Genomic DNA, 14852 nt, shown 5'->3' on the forward strand with positions numbered 1-14852 from the left:
GTCATAAATTGGGCTTGTGGATGCATTGATTCTAGCAGTACTTGGACAGCTGAGGCAGGAGGACTGCTTTGAGCTGAAGTTCAAGGCAAAACATGGATATGTGAATCCTTATCTGTGTGTGTGCAAAATAAACGTCCAGGTTAACTTTCATTCTTGTCTTCTTCCCCGTCCCCACCACTATTTAAGGAGCTTTTACAGAAGTAGAATTTTATAATCCAAATGTTTCCTTGCTCAGTTATCAGTTCTAGTTCTTTTTAGATTTATTTATATTTTATTTATTACTGTTTTGCCCGTGTGTATACACATGTACCGTATGCATATTTAGTGTGCTTGGAGGCCAGAAGGCATGAGATCTTCTGGAATTGGAGTTATGGATGGTCATGAAGCACCATGCAGGTGCTGGGGACTGAACCTGGGTCCTCTGCAAGAGCAACAAGTGTTCTTTACTGCTGAGCCATCTCTTCAGCCCCCTTTTATTTAAAACAGAACTCTCATCTTAAGCCATTTCACAGTAAAAAGTTATAGAATTAAAGCCAGGAGTGGTGGCATAAACCTTCTAAAAAATTACAAATTTCAAGAAAAGAATTCATTAAGTTTTTGAACTTTGCCAAAAATTCTTTCTGTAGGGTCTCTAAAACAATTTATTTTTACATTTACTGGGTTGTATGTATGTGTGATTTTTTTTTAGATCAAGTGACCTAGGACAAACACTGTTTATTGAACTTGACATTTGCTTGGTACATAAGTTACAAATTTTCTTTCTTTGTTTTGTTATTTTTGTTGTTGTTATTGTTGCTTTTTTTTTTAATTTTTTGAGAGACGGTCTCTCTACATAGCCCTGGCTTTTCTAGATTCTCTGCGTAGACCAGACCAGGTTGGCCTGAAATTCACAGAGATCCACTTGCCTCTGCCTCCTGAGTGCTGAGATTAAGTGTGTGTCACGATGCCAAGCAGTTTTCTTCCCTTTTAAAACTCATTTTATATTTTGTTTTTATACTTATATTTTCAAAATATTTAAAATTCTTGCTGAATGTTGCGGTGTACACCTTAAATCCCAGCACTCAGGAGGCAGAGGCAAGCAGATCTCTGTTGAGTTAGGGGCCAGCATGGTCTATGTAGATAGTTCTAGAACAGCTAGGGATACACAGAGAGACCCTATCTACATAGTGAGTTCTAGTGTAGCCAGGGCTATGTAGAGAGACCCTGTCTCAAAAAATAAATAAAAGTTTTAATGCTTATATATTTTTCTTTGGTGAAGCACACATGTCTTTTTTTGTGGTCCCTGATGGATTTTAAACAGCTAGCACTATTAGCTGCTTTTGGGGAAAACTCTTCAGTTTCGGGGGCTTATACTTTACTGCTCCAGCTGCATTGGTTTGAGAACTGAGGCACTCGGGAGACTCTAGCATATGAGGTCATTCTGTGTTATCTATGTCCAACAACACGCTGGTGATTTTAACAGCCATGTCTTGAATAAGAGGAAACAGGCACCCATTCAACATTTCTTTTGCCCTTGAAGTGGGATAGATGCCAACAAGGAAGTAGTTAAAAGTCCTTGACTTTGTACGTGGATGGCAGGCTGATGCATGGTAACTTGTGTCTGTCTATTAAGTTGTTGCTGGGGACTGTAGACTCCTGCAGGGTATTTATACCAGGGAATGATGCAGACAGCAGCTGCAGGATGCATACCCATTGTCTGTGTTGATATGCTTGCCACAGGGTATGTTGACAAAACTGGAACTTGTAAGGAAGCTGACATCATAGTACTAAATGGTGGTCTGGGAGCAGCTGTGTGGTAGCACCCAGTGAATGTTCAAATGGATATGGTCTGGTACCCTGAACAATCCAATAAGAACTAGGTCTTTTTTTTTCCTTTTTGTATTTGTATTTATCTTTTTTTTTTTTTTTTTTTTGAGACCAGGCTGGTCTTGAACTCAGAGATCTACCTGCTTCCACCTCCTACGTGCTGGGATTGAAGATGTGTGCCATCATGCCTAGCTTGGTCTTAGTTGAACAATTTGGTTAGGAGGATAGGATGCAGTGTGGTTCTCAGTTAATTGAGTAGCTGTCATGAAGGAAGTGCTGGCTGACTGGGGACTGATTACAGACTGGGCCAAGCCTGTATACCCATTATTCTGTATGTCCCGATTTCTATTGCTGTGAAAAGACACCATGACCATAGCAACTCTTAGAAAGGAAAACATTTAATTGGTGTGGCTTACAGTTCAGGGGTTCAGTCTATTATCATGGTGAGACATGGCAGTGTGCAGGCAGACATGGTGATGGAGAGGCAGCTGAGAGGTCTACATGTTTTACAGTCAACAGGAAGTGGTCTGTCTCACTGGACTGTGGCTTGAGCATATATGAGACCCCAAAGCCCACCTCCACAGTGACACACTTCCTCCAACAAGGCCACACCTACTCCAATAAAGCCACACCTCTCATTAGTTCCACTCCCTTTAGGGGTCATTTTCTTTCAAACCATCACAGCTAGTTAATGGGGAAAGCCTGGAACGCTTCTCTGTGCTGAGCTAAAGCTACATATAGTGACTTCTGGTTTTTGTTTTCTTTCTTTCTTTCTTTCTTTCTTTCTTTCTTTCTTTCTTTCTTTCTTTCCTTTCCTTTCCCTTTCTTTCCTTTCTTTCTTTTCTTTCTTCCTTCCTTTCTTTCCTTTTTAAATTTATTTATTATGTATATATAGTGTTTTGGGCACCAGAGCTCATTATAGATGGGTGTGAGCCATCATGTGGGTGCTGGGAATTGAACTCAGGACCTCCAGAATAGCAGTCAGTTCTCTTAACCTCTGAGCCATCTCAACAGCCCTCTTTTTTTCTTTCTTACATCATGCTTTGTTGTTGTTTAGTTTTGTGTGAGAGAGATCTCACTATATGAACCAGGATAGCCTGGAATTAACACTCTTCCTGCTTCAGCCTTCCAAGTAGGTTATACAGGTTAGACACCACCAAGCCCAGGCTTACAAGGTGAATTTTATTATCCTTTGAGTCTCATAGCTTGGGAAAAAACTGGCCTAATACATGCGCAGGGTCTACCATAGCCCTTTAAGCATTTTGAGCACCAAAGTACAAACACTGTATTCACTGAGTCTTTGGTGACTCCTGCACCCATTGTTCTCTGAAGAAATGAGGGTGTGGATAACTGCCACAGGTAAGAGAACCAGGAACTGGAGTGGAACAGTGACTAAGATGGAAAGCCACAGCCCTAAAAGGGATGTCTGTACTGATCTCCATCTCCCAGCCCCTGCAAGGTGCGGAGACATTGCAGAAGACAGGGCAGAAAAGAATGTAAGAGCCAGAGGCTGGGGAGGAGTGTTGTGAAAGGCTGTCTTCAGGACACGAAGTGGCCATTGCACTTCTGAACTCATTGTAGCTATAGTTACCTGCACAAGACCAAGTCAACAAGATCAGTAAACACGTTGGCAGGGAGCACTAATTGAACTCAGCAGGTTCCAGCAAAACAAAACAAGAAAGGATGGGGAGGACATGAAGGAAGGATGGGGACATGTGCCTGGGGAAAGGGGGAGGGGGAACTGGGGATGGATATAGAGCAAGATATATCACTTACCTTCATGAAACTCTCACACAATAAACAAGAGATAGTCTGTTTTAAGAAAGAAAGAAAGAAAGAAAGAAAGAAAGAAAGAAAGAAAGAAAGAAAGAAAGGAGGAAAGAAAGAAAGGAGGAAAGGAGGAAAGAAAGAGAAAGAAGAAAGAAAAAAGAAAGAAAGAAAGAAAGAAAGGAAGGAAGGAAGGAAGGAAGGAAGAAAGAAAACAAAGAATGAAAGAAAGTTAAATTTGGAGCAGAGATCTAAGAATCTGTACTCTGTTCCCTGGTGGAATTTACAGCCTAATGAGGGAGACAGTTTTTCACCTATGATTAAATTAAATCAAGAGTTAAATAAAAAATTTTAGTTTTGATATCGCTCTAAGAGTGCTAGACAGGTTTGAATAGGTGTGAGCAGTCAGGGGACGCTACTCAAAACAGCTGACACTGAAGTAGTTGGCTAAGGCCAAGTAGGAATTAGTCACCTAGGATGTGAGGGATAGGGTCTGGGGAGATGAAGCAGCAAGGACGTGGTCTGCAGAGATCCTAGGGGTGGAAGGAGAGAACAAGTCCTATAAACTGTCCTCTGACCTTCATGCGCATATGATGGCACATATGCCCCGCCCCCACAAAATCAACATAAAATGGTTTTGTTTGTTTAATTTATAGAATTGAAAAGCAAAGCTGGGTGAGATGGGATAGGCCTGCAATCTTAACAGAGTGACTGAAGCAGGAGAGTTATGTGCCAAGGCCAACCTGGGTTTATGAAAAGACCTTGTAGTCCTGTATCAGAACTGTTCTAGAGGTAAAGGCAGGAGGATTATGAATTCAAGATGTGCCTGGGCTACGAATTATGTTCAAGACCAGCTTAAGCGAGCAACTTTGTGAGACCCTGCTTCAAAGTAAAAGATCATAAAAGGACTGGGATTCAGGTGCATACAGCTTTGATCCTAGCAGAGATAGGTAGAGGCAGGAGGATCTCTGTAAGTTCGAGGCCAACTTGGTCCACATAGGGAGTTCCAGGGCATCCAGAGCTACATAGTGAGACCCTTGCCTGGAGGGAAAACACATACACACACACACACACACACACACACACACACACACACACACACACACCCCAAAACAACCTTAAAAACAAACTTAATCTTAAAAACAAACTGAAAAATGTTGAACATAGGTAAGTATAGGTAATAGTTGAACACAAGTAGGAAAACCCTCACCACCACTCAGCCGAGTACAGTGGAAAGAAATTTAGGAAAGAAAGAAAAAAATCTATTCCCAGTGACCTTCACCTGGACCAGTGAGGCACTCCCTTGGAGCTGGAAACTATTCATGTTCCTCCAGCAGTGGAGGTCCAAGCCTAGCCTTTGTATACCAAGTTTGTATAACCTTTGGTAACCTACCCTCCAGGTTCTTTGCTGAATTTAGCCCCAACGGAAAAACTTGGGGTCAAAAGGGAAGTGGGATGAAGAAAAAGAAAAAAACGTTAAAATCCAAGATGAGAATCTTGGCCGGGCTTCATTGTCGTAGCCAGCAAACAGGGTGTGGAAGCACAAGAAGGGTGGAAGGCATGTGGAGAGAGCAGTGGTGGCTCCAAGTGTACCTGCCTGGTCAGCTATCAAAACCCAAGCCGAAAGCCTCTCAAGTCAGATGGAACACTCAGACCACCAGCTTTACCAAGGCATGCTAAAACAGAGTTGAAAGGGATGTGCAGGGGATCACATTCAGGATGGGATGTGGAGCGATCAAGGTAGCAGGCTATATGAACCCAAGAAAGTACCACTCTGTGTATGTCTGGTTCTTGGCTGCATCGGTGTTTCTTGCTGGTGGCACAGGCACAAGAACCAGGATGAGGCTTGACACTTGGAAGGCTGAAGCAGGAAGACGGAGTGTTCTTGGCCAGCAGAGACAGGACTATCTGATGAGATCAGGCTAAGTCATGCTCTGAGTTACTTCATATTGTGTAAAATTGTCTGTTTCAGACTGTGCCTTGGTCTGAGATACTCCATTTGAAGCAAAATTTGACTTTGTTTTGAATGCAAACTCAGAGACAGGATGCAGGATGGCTCTGCACTGTGGAAGACACTATAAACGCCAGCACCTGCCTGGATTACTTACAAGGCACGGATTGATAAATAAATGATCTCTTAAAGTAGGAAGGGTGCCACCCATTGGGGACTACAGGACCACATGGGTGTATTAAACTCTTATCAGGGAAGCCAGTGATCGATAAGAACTTGCTGGACATACTAGACCGAGGACAGTGTGTAACTCTCTCACTTGGATCCTATAAAGAGGATGCTTAGCACTAAGTTGGGATGGCCCACCAATTTTGTCATCTAGGGAGGCCCAAAAATGTGAGCCTCCTTCCACCTTGTCTGATGGTCAGAGAGTTTGGAGGTTGCTCAGAATTGTTGGCAACAAGGGTAGCTACACAGGATGTGGTTACTTGGTTCTTTTGACATTAAGATGGCTCATACAAGTAGAGCCATTCCATCCTGACAGATGATCAGGATATATGCATACTTCCGCTCCTTCTTTTGTAATAGGAGGTTACCTGGGGAATGGCTACCTTCAGGATACTTGGTCTAGGGTGGCTTCACTGCCTAAACAATAGAATGTTAATAACTTGATGTCTCTAAGTGTTAAAAGCAACTAACTGTTCAAGTTGTCCTTTGTATTATAAAGAAGTTTTTTTGATACCTTCTCCCCATTGTATTGTGTTATAAAAGCGTATGGAAAATTAAATACGGGCGATTTCAGTATTCACTGGAACTCCCTCCCGGTACTATTCTATGTTTTGTTTTATTATTTTTAAACGTGTCTTTTTATTCTTTACTTATATTTCTGATTCCCCACGCCCCTACCCTAGCAAGAGGTGTTTTTGTCGAGGCTGGTCCCCACCAGTCATCCAACCACCTACTGTGTGTGCCAGGGAATCAGCGGGTAGAGAATTCCTGATTATCCTGGAACTCCAGCTTGGTTCAGTCTCGGCTACAACATGGCCTACTCAAATTGCTGTGCAGTGTGGTGCTACACTTTCATCTGTCTGGATTTGCCGTGTTGTTGTGGGATATCCCTTTACATTGTGTGAAGATATGTCACTGTGATTGGTTGAATAAGAAACGATATGGTCAATAGCTCGGCAGGATTTTCAGGGCAGAGAGAATGCTAGGGACAAGAAGAAGCTAACTGCAAAGAGGATGAAGACATGCAGGAGGAGAGGTAAAAGCCACGAGCCACTTGGCCACATGCAGATGAGTAGAAATGGGGTAATTTAAGTTACATGAGCTAGTTAGAAACAAGCTAAGCTACAGGCCAACCCTTTATAATTAATAGTAAGTCTCTGTGTTATGATTTGGGAGCAAGATGGCAGGACATAAAAATCCACCTATAGTCATGTGGGCCTGGTCCTTTACTCTGCATCCTCTGGTTGCCCCTTACCCTACTTTTGCAGCTCAAGTCCGTTCTGGAGCTTGGTTCATACACTGACTCAACATCTGTGCCTCCAGGAAACCTCCAGCAAGCTTAGCTACTTGACTCGCTTACCCAGATAACTCTTATCCTCTTCAGTTTCCTAGTTTCTGCCTATCCGATTTCTTCGAAACTCCAAACTCTCCTACAGTCTGTTTAACCCTCTTTAACCCCATTCTATAACCCTCCCCCCATTTACTGTGTGATCTGAGAGTTAATATTAGTAATTCCAGAGAATGGAATAAAAGAACCTGCATTTGCCTCAATTAGCCACCAAGTACATCAATCAACATGACTTAGCAAATTGCCGGCAACGAAACTGCTCTGCTTTGTGAACTGATGAATTCGAGTAATTCTGGCACTGTAGAAAGATACAAATGTGTTCATCTCTGTTTGTTGTAGTACACTCATGACATTGTCCCAAACACCACAAGCCAAAAGAACTTAGAGCTGAGAGGTTTTTGTAAAGATGTCTCTGTAGGTGACCGCTTCCCTGGAATATTCAAGCCAGCCAGGCAAGGTGGTACACACATCTAATTTCAGCACATAGGAGGTGGAGGCAGGAGGAACACAAATTCAAGACCATAGTTGACTATGGATTTGAGTCCAGCCTGGGCTACGTGAGACATGAAACCATTTCACCCTTCAGCAACCCCTACCCCACCCTACCCCTGGAGTAAAAACAAAATAAAATTGAATACATAAGTCAGTCTATTTGGCTACCAGGTCACCTTACGAATTAGGCAGTTGAACACTATGGGTTTTATTGCTGCATTTTGGACTTTTGATGAGGCCAGAATTATCGCCTTGAAGGCTGGTCGTGGTGGCACGCAAGTGTCATTTAAGCCCTGCGGATGTCAGCCAGGAGCGGTGAGAGTTGGAAGCTAGCCTAGACTATAGAGTGAGACCCTGCCTTAAAAGGAAACAGCTGGTTGTGGTGGTACACACCTTTAATCCCAGCCCTTGGGGTGGGGGGAAGAGGCAGATAGACCTCTGTGAATTCCAGACCAATCTGGTCTACACGGCTAGCTCCAGGCCAGCTGTGACTTCATAGTGGGATCCGGTCTCAAACAAACAAAACCAAACAGCTAAACTCATTGTTATGACACATATACCTGTAGTCCCCATTACTCTGGAAACTGAGGCAAGAATTGGGAACCAGCCTGGGTTACATAGATAGACCAAATATCTTGAGAAAAAAAAAAGTAGAAGATAGAATGGCAAATCTAATTGAGGGTGAGCAAGAGGAACAGGAGGCTCCTTTAAAGAGAATGCTGAAGGGTCGGGACAAGAGGGCTGATATAGCAGCCAGGACAAGCAGGCGCCACCAACTTCTAACCTGGACAGGCAGGCTTGCTGATGCCCCAGGCTGGAGCTGCTGACTTCACCTCAAAGAAACACAGCAAAGGAGAAGTTTGAGAAGAGGCAGGAGGAAGCCCAGCCCTGCCCTGGTATTGGTGAAAAAGACCAGTTCAAACCAGGACTCTCCAAGTCACTTAAAAATTTGCAGCTTCCCTAAAGTCGGTAATTTTTGTCTTTCCTTGTTTCCCTGTAGGGTTAAGGTGGAGAGAGGAGGTGGTAGGGCTGGGGAGGCAGCTCAGATTGTGGCGTGTTTGTTGGCTGGATGTGGGAGACTCTAGGCTTGATCCCCAGCACCACATAAAACTAGAGGCTAGCCTGCAATATGTGAGACCATGCCTCAACATAAAAAAGAAAGAAAGAAGAGGGGGGGGGCTGGAGAGATGGCTCAGCAGTTAAGAGCACTGGCTGCTCTTTCAGAGGACCTGGGTTCAATTCCCAGCGTCCACATGGCAGCTCACATCTGTCTGTAGCTCCAGTTCCAGAGGTTCTGACACCCTCACACAGACACAAATGTACAAAAAATAAAAATAAATCACACAAAAAAAGGACTACTGGCTGCTCTTCCAGGGGATGGGACTTTGATTCCCAGCACACACAGACTGGTTCCCAACATCTGTAACGCCAGTTCCAGGAGATCTGATGCCCTCTTCTGGCCTCTGCAGATACCAGGCACACAAGTGGTGCACCAGGCTTACATACAGACAAGACACCCCCATACAAAATCGAAACAAATTAACTAGAACATTAGCAACTTGGGGGAAAAAAAGGAGGAGAAGGAGGAACAGGAGAACACTACAACTGGGGGTGTTGGGGGCAGTTGGGCTGAGGCCTTTGGCTGCAGCCTCCAGACTACGGGATGGGGGTGGGGTAGTAGAGCTGGGGAAGTTCTGACTCAGGCAAACGGGAGTAGCCCCATGGGGAACTTTGGTCTACCAGGTGGGGGACTTTTTCCTCTCAGCTGCTTTTGCAGTTAGAGGTCTAGGAACTGACTGCTATGGGAGGGAGCAAAGGGGGAAGTGAGTTTGCTTCTCCCTCTCCCTAGGCCCCCGCAGGTCCGCCCTGCTACCTCTTCTATCACTGAACACTCATTGTCCTCTCTTGGCCTCCTCCCACCAGACCGTGAGTGTCCCAGGGTACGGGCACTGGGTCTGATTCACCTCGCCCAGCCTCACCATGCGCCTGCCCCGATGGTTCAGCTTCACAATACACCCGCCCCAATGTGGGGCTTGACACTTAGGTGTTCCCCAAAGCATGACTTGTTGAATGGATGAACAAGAGAATGCTTTCTCTGAATGGCCAGGAACTCCATATGGGGTTTACAAAAGACAGGCCTACCCACAGCTCTTTCCATCCTTACCAAGATGTTCCTGGGCCCCCAGGATTCAAGCGGGCAGAGGCCTAGAAGTTGACTTAATGTTTGTAGTATTTTTTCCTGCTAGCAGGAGTCCATCTTTTATCAGAGCGCCACAGGAGACTCAACAGGACCAGAACTATTATTTAAAGGAACAGCTATAGGGCAGGCGGCAGCTGATGGGCAGAGTGCTTGTCTAGAAATCATGATGTTCAGAAAGGCATGGAGGGTGGCACATGCCCATGGAGGCAGGAGGAGCAAAAGTTCAAAGCCATCCTCAGTTACTGATAGATTTTTGAGGCTAGCCTGAGCTACATGAGACTCTATCTCAGGCTTATGAATGGATCATCAGGTAAAGGCGCTTGTACCAACATTGATGACCTAAATTCTATCCCCAGGTGGTAGAAGCAGATAAACAATCCCAGAAGTCCTTGGTACATCAATGTGTGTTTGTGCATACACAATAAATACAGATAAAAAGTTACACACACACACACAATAAATAAATAAAACTGGAGGAGAGGGTTCATTCAAGGTTACAGAGTTAGTACTAGGGTAGGGATCTTATGCAAATATGCCCAGCATTGATTTTCTTAAACCAGCTTGGTCTTTTGCCCAACACTTTTTCTTCCTGTATATAATCTGCTCAGCCTGTTGTTCTTGTGGGTTACTGAGTGAGACTCTGGCTCACTCAGTAACAAGATACCATCACTTTCGAATGCTCCCAGAACCTCCCTCTAGTGTCTCAGCCAAGGCACCTTGTTTAACGCCAGTCTCCCCTCCACTGACTGGATTCTGCCAGCAGAAAGAGAGTGCCATGCAGGTGTGGAAGTGAGACCTCAAAGGCAGAGGCAGAACCAGGAAGGGAAAGCTGAGATAGTCTGCTACCTGATCCAGTTCTCTTTTGGGCACATCCAGCAGTTGCCCCTTCCTCTTCACAACAGTAAAGGGAAAGAGGAAGTGGGAAAAATAAGGTATAAGTGAGTTAGGAGGGGTGATGACCAGGATCCTGGCACTAAGAGAAAGAACCAAGAAAGGAGGGTTAAGAAATCTCAGCATGTCGGGTGGGGTGGGACACGTCTTTAATCCTAGCATTCTAGAGGCAGAGGCAAGCAGTCTTTGTGGGCTCAAGGCCCAACAGTCTATATAGTGAGTTCCAGGGCAGCCAGGGCCATATAGAGAGGGACGCTGTCTCAAAAACCCCCAGTACTTTTGCGGTGGAAGCAGGAGGATTAAGAGTTCAAGGGCATCCTTGGCTGCTTAGGAGAGTTCCAAGAGAGATGGCCACCTGAGATTCTGCCTCGGAAAGAAAGAAGGAAGGAAGGAAAACAAAAGAAAAAAAAAGAAGAGAAAAGAAAAGAAAAGAGAGTGAAGGCCTGGGAAGATGACTCCATAGGCACTTGCTGTATAAGCATGAGGGCTTGAGTTCATATTTCAAAAAACTGGGCATGGACACGCGCGCGCATGTGCGCGCACACACACACACAGAGCAATGAAGTTAGGGTATTGGGAAATTAGTAACAAATATTTGCTTGGACAGAGAAGCAAAAAAGTAAAGACCCCAGTACTGAATTGGTGAGGGGCCCGGGAAGCCTGAAGTTGTCAGTGAAGACTACTGAGACATCTGGAGAGGAAAGACAGCTCCGAGTCAGCCAGCCTGGGGTTTGTCATTTAAGGCTGTCACCTGATACTGAGTATCAGTGACCCAAGGAACAGATGAGTCAGTCCCAGAGCATCCACTCTTCCTGTGACAGGGCTTGCTAGCGATCTCTGCATAGAGTCCTAGCTTGGCCCAGGATATGGAGGAGGCCTGGGCCCTGCAGGAGAAGCACATTTCCATGGAGACTGAGCATGGAGAGCCATTTTAAACTCTCCCTCCCCACCCTGGAGGTTTCAGCTGGATCTGCCACCCTTCGCTTTCAGAGTTGTCTAAAGTCAAGGTTGCCAAAGGAAAGATGCCAACAGACTACATGCCGTGCTGTGAACACATCTTACTGCGGGAGGCAGGAAAGGAACTTGGAAACCAAGACTACTTTTTATTATTGGTGTGGTTGGCCATCCTGGATCTGGTTGGTCAACCTGAGCCTGGCACCTTAGAGGAAGGTAAACATCACCTTTCCCAGCCTGGTATCCATGGCTCTAGGAAGGATGGCAGCATTATGTTATGCCGCTCAGCTTGAGGCTGTGTTTGGAAACATGGAAAATGACTTGGAGCAGGCATTGGCTGCAGTAGAAACTTGTGGTGGGTCTGAGGTGGTGGTGTATGCTGTACACTCACTACTTGGGAGGCTGTTGTAGAAAGGCCAGCCTGGCAAGACCCTGCCTCCAAAATCCAAGGGAGGGAGGGAGGGAGGGAAGGAGGGAGGGAAAGAGAGAGGGAGGGAGGGAGGGAGGAAGAAAGGAAAAAGGGAGGTCTCCACACCTGGTTCTAGGTGATGATTTTTTTTTTTTTTAATGAATACATAGGGTTGGTGAGAAGGCAACAGAAGAAGACAGAGGTTTAGTGCTGTACAAGCTGGTTTGGGGGCTGAATATCACCAAGAAAAAGACATTCTCACAGACAGATAGTCCGCCTGGCAGGCAGGACAAGACAGGTAGCATTCCAGGTAACACGTGGTCAGAGGGTGGTTTGAGGCAGAAGCCAACAGGAGGCCTGGTCCAAGACAGGCAGTGGCCCTGTTAGACCTGCCTCTCTGCCAGCTACAGAGCTTCTGCAAGTCAGATTAGCAGTTTTTGTTGAGTAGAATTAAATGGACCTGGTGGTAGGAGCAGGTGGAGACCATGCAGGAAGTGCAGCCATCGCCTGGGGTGGGGGGGGGCACGTGTGAAAGAATGGTATGTCCTTAATGAGGCCCAGGTACAGCAGCTGGTGCTTACCCCAGCACTGCTGAGTGACATCCATCTCCCTTGAGGGCTGCTTCATGATGTAATAATAATAGCTTGCCTTGAAGAGGCTCTCAGCAGTGCCTAGGAGATCTGAGAAGTTCAGTGACAATGTGCAGAATCCCAGTTCTCTTTCATGAACTCAAAACTATCGCAAGCACATTACTGACTGGCACTGAGCAAGCAAACTATGTCCTCTGACCTTGGGATGACATTTGTGGGACAGTGGTCCCCTTGTTTTGTAAAATCAAGACAGAATCTCACGTGCTACTTAGGCGAGGATAATTTTGAGCTTCTGACCCTCCTCCTATCTCCTAGAAGTGAAAATTACTGCTAAGAAGCTGCCTTTGGCTGTGAACAATGATGGAGCAATTGGAATTTCAGTACTGTGGAGAGATTGGACTTGTGTAGCTTCAGAGGTGAATTTTTCTTTATCTTGGGCTAGCGCTAGCCTTCTGGAGCAGCCATTCCTTGACCAGCTCTGTATCGGAATTAACATCATGTGACAATAACTAAAAACCTTTTAGAATTTATTGACGTAGCAGAACATCACTCCAAAGCTAAGAATGTTATCGGCTCTCATCTTAGATCTATAGAATAGCTTCCTGCGTCTCAATGTACTCACCTCTCTGGTACCCACCAATGTATTTTCCACTTGCCCTGATTTGTGACTCCCTTTTCTCTGTAGAACTATAAAAACTTAATGAAACTGCTTTCATTTTGGAACATGAGATTTGTTGTAACCTAAGTCTGTGTTCCCGAGCCATGGCCCCAGAGTAAACTGTCCACTACCGCCTGCAGATTTATGCAATGAGGACAGCTAATACATCCAAAAGGCAGTAGCAACTATCTCTGTTCCCTTTAAGATGACAGCTGTGGTTTCTGCCTTGCGAGTCAACACTGTTAAGGGCTAAGTTTATATCCCTTGGGGTATAACACCATCTTTGCCCTTCAGGCCCACTCTTTTCTCTTTTTCTAGTGCTGCTAGAGATTGAGCCTAGGTCTGAGAGTGACTTACAGTCCTGGCCCTTTTAGGATTTTCATTAGGTATGCGTGTGTGCATGCACGTGTGTGTGTGTGCGCGCGCACGTGTGTGTGTGTATGTGTGTGTGTGTGTGTGTGTAAATGGAATGCTTGTGGAGGTCAGAAGACAGCTTCCCAGAGTTGGTTCTCTCTTTCCACTGTCCACCAGATGGGTCCCAGGGAAGGAATTCAGGTCATCAGATTGGTGACAGGATTGCCTTCTCCTTTGAACCATCTAAATGGCCCCTTTCCTATGTTTTTATTTTGTGACAGACTGGTCTCTAACTCATGGCAATTCTCCTGCATCAATCTCCTTAATGCTGGGATTGCGAGCTATACTTCTGAATTTTTGCGCTTTAAGCGGTGTTCTGTTGCTCTGGCAAATTTATATGTGAGAATGGAGCTGATAGTGGGCCAGAGAGCAGGACTAAAGAAAACGTAGGCTGTTTGGATGTAAATTTGCTTAAAGGATCACAAATCGTATGAGAGCGAGTGAGACAGAGAAATTTTCTTTTAAAAAATGGGCTGGTGAGCTGGCTGAGCAAAAAAGGTGTAGTTGTGCAAAAGTAACAGTTTGAGCGTGATCCCTGGAACTCACAGGGAAGGTGGCAGCCGAGAGCTGAGTCCACAACAGTGCCTTTTGGCCCCCACACATTCACCGTGGCATGTACACACTATTTCCCACATCATCACACGGACTCCCAAACGCTGTCTTCTGACAACACGTGAGCCTTGTGTACGTGTAAGCCTTGTGGCTCGGATGGAAAGGTATTCTGGCCAGGGGAAGCCAGGGAACACCCCAAACAAAGTCCCTGAAAGCCTGGCAGCTTGCAGCTCTGTTCAAGGGAAAGGTTTCCCCAATCACAGCAGACCTCGGTGGCCACCTCTAGGGTGAGAAGCTGCAGCAAACTGAACAGGGTACTGAGCTTGTATAGGGTTTCTTGAGGAGGGGGAGGCTGCTTTCCAGGGTGGCTTGGGATTGGTCCAGTTTTGTGGTCTGATTCTGGAGCAAGCTCAGGGATTGGTGGGATTTCATGCTCAGGGACCTCAGGGATTGGTGGGATTCTGCAGTCTGACTCTGGGGCAAACTCAGGGATTGGTGGGATCTTAAATCTTAAGCCCTGGTCCTGAGGTCAAGATCAGAGCTTCTTTTTTTTTTTTTTTTTTTTTTTTTTTTTTTTTTTGACCAGGGTCTA

The 14852-nt window shown here is 45.4% G+C and overlaps 1 long non-coding RNA gene across 1 annotated transcript in view; it reads left to right on the plus strand.

The window, feature by feature from the left end:
* The first annotated feature begins 11568 nt into the window (after window positions 1-11568).
* LOC126499813 (uncharacterized) overlaps window positions 11569-14852 on the plus strand; it is a 7939-nt gene continuing 4655 nt past the window's right edge. The window contains exons 1-2 of the long non-coding RNA XR_007591188.1: window positions 11569-11853; window positions 12952-13052. This is a non-coding gene — a long non-coding RNA (uncharacterized lncRNA). The remainder of the gene's footprint in view (window positions 11854-12951; window positions 13053-14852) is intronic.

The sequence above is a fragment of the Alexandromys fortis genome, unplaced genomic scaffold, assembly GCF_014885135.2.
Source record: "Alexandromys fortis isolate MF-2015 unplaced genomic scaffold, M_Fortis_MF-2015_v1.1 scaffold_36, whole genome shotgun sequence".
NCBI classification, from domain to species: domain Eukaryota; kingdom Metazoa; phylum Chordata; class Mammalia; order Rodentia; family Cricetidae; genus Alexandromys; species Alexandromys fortis.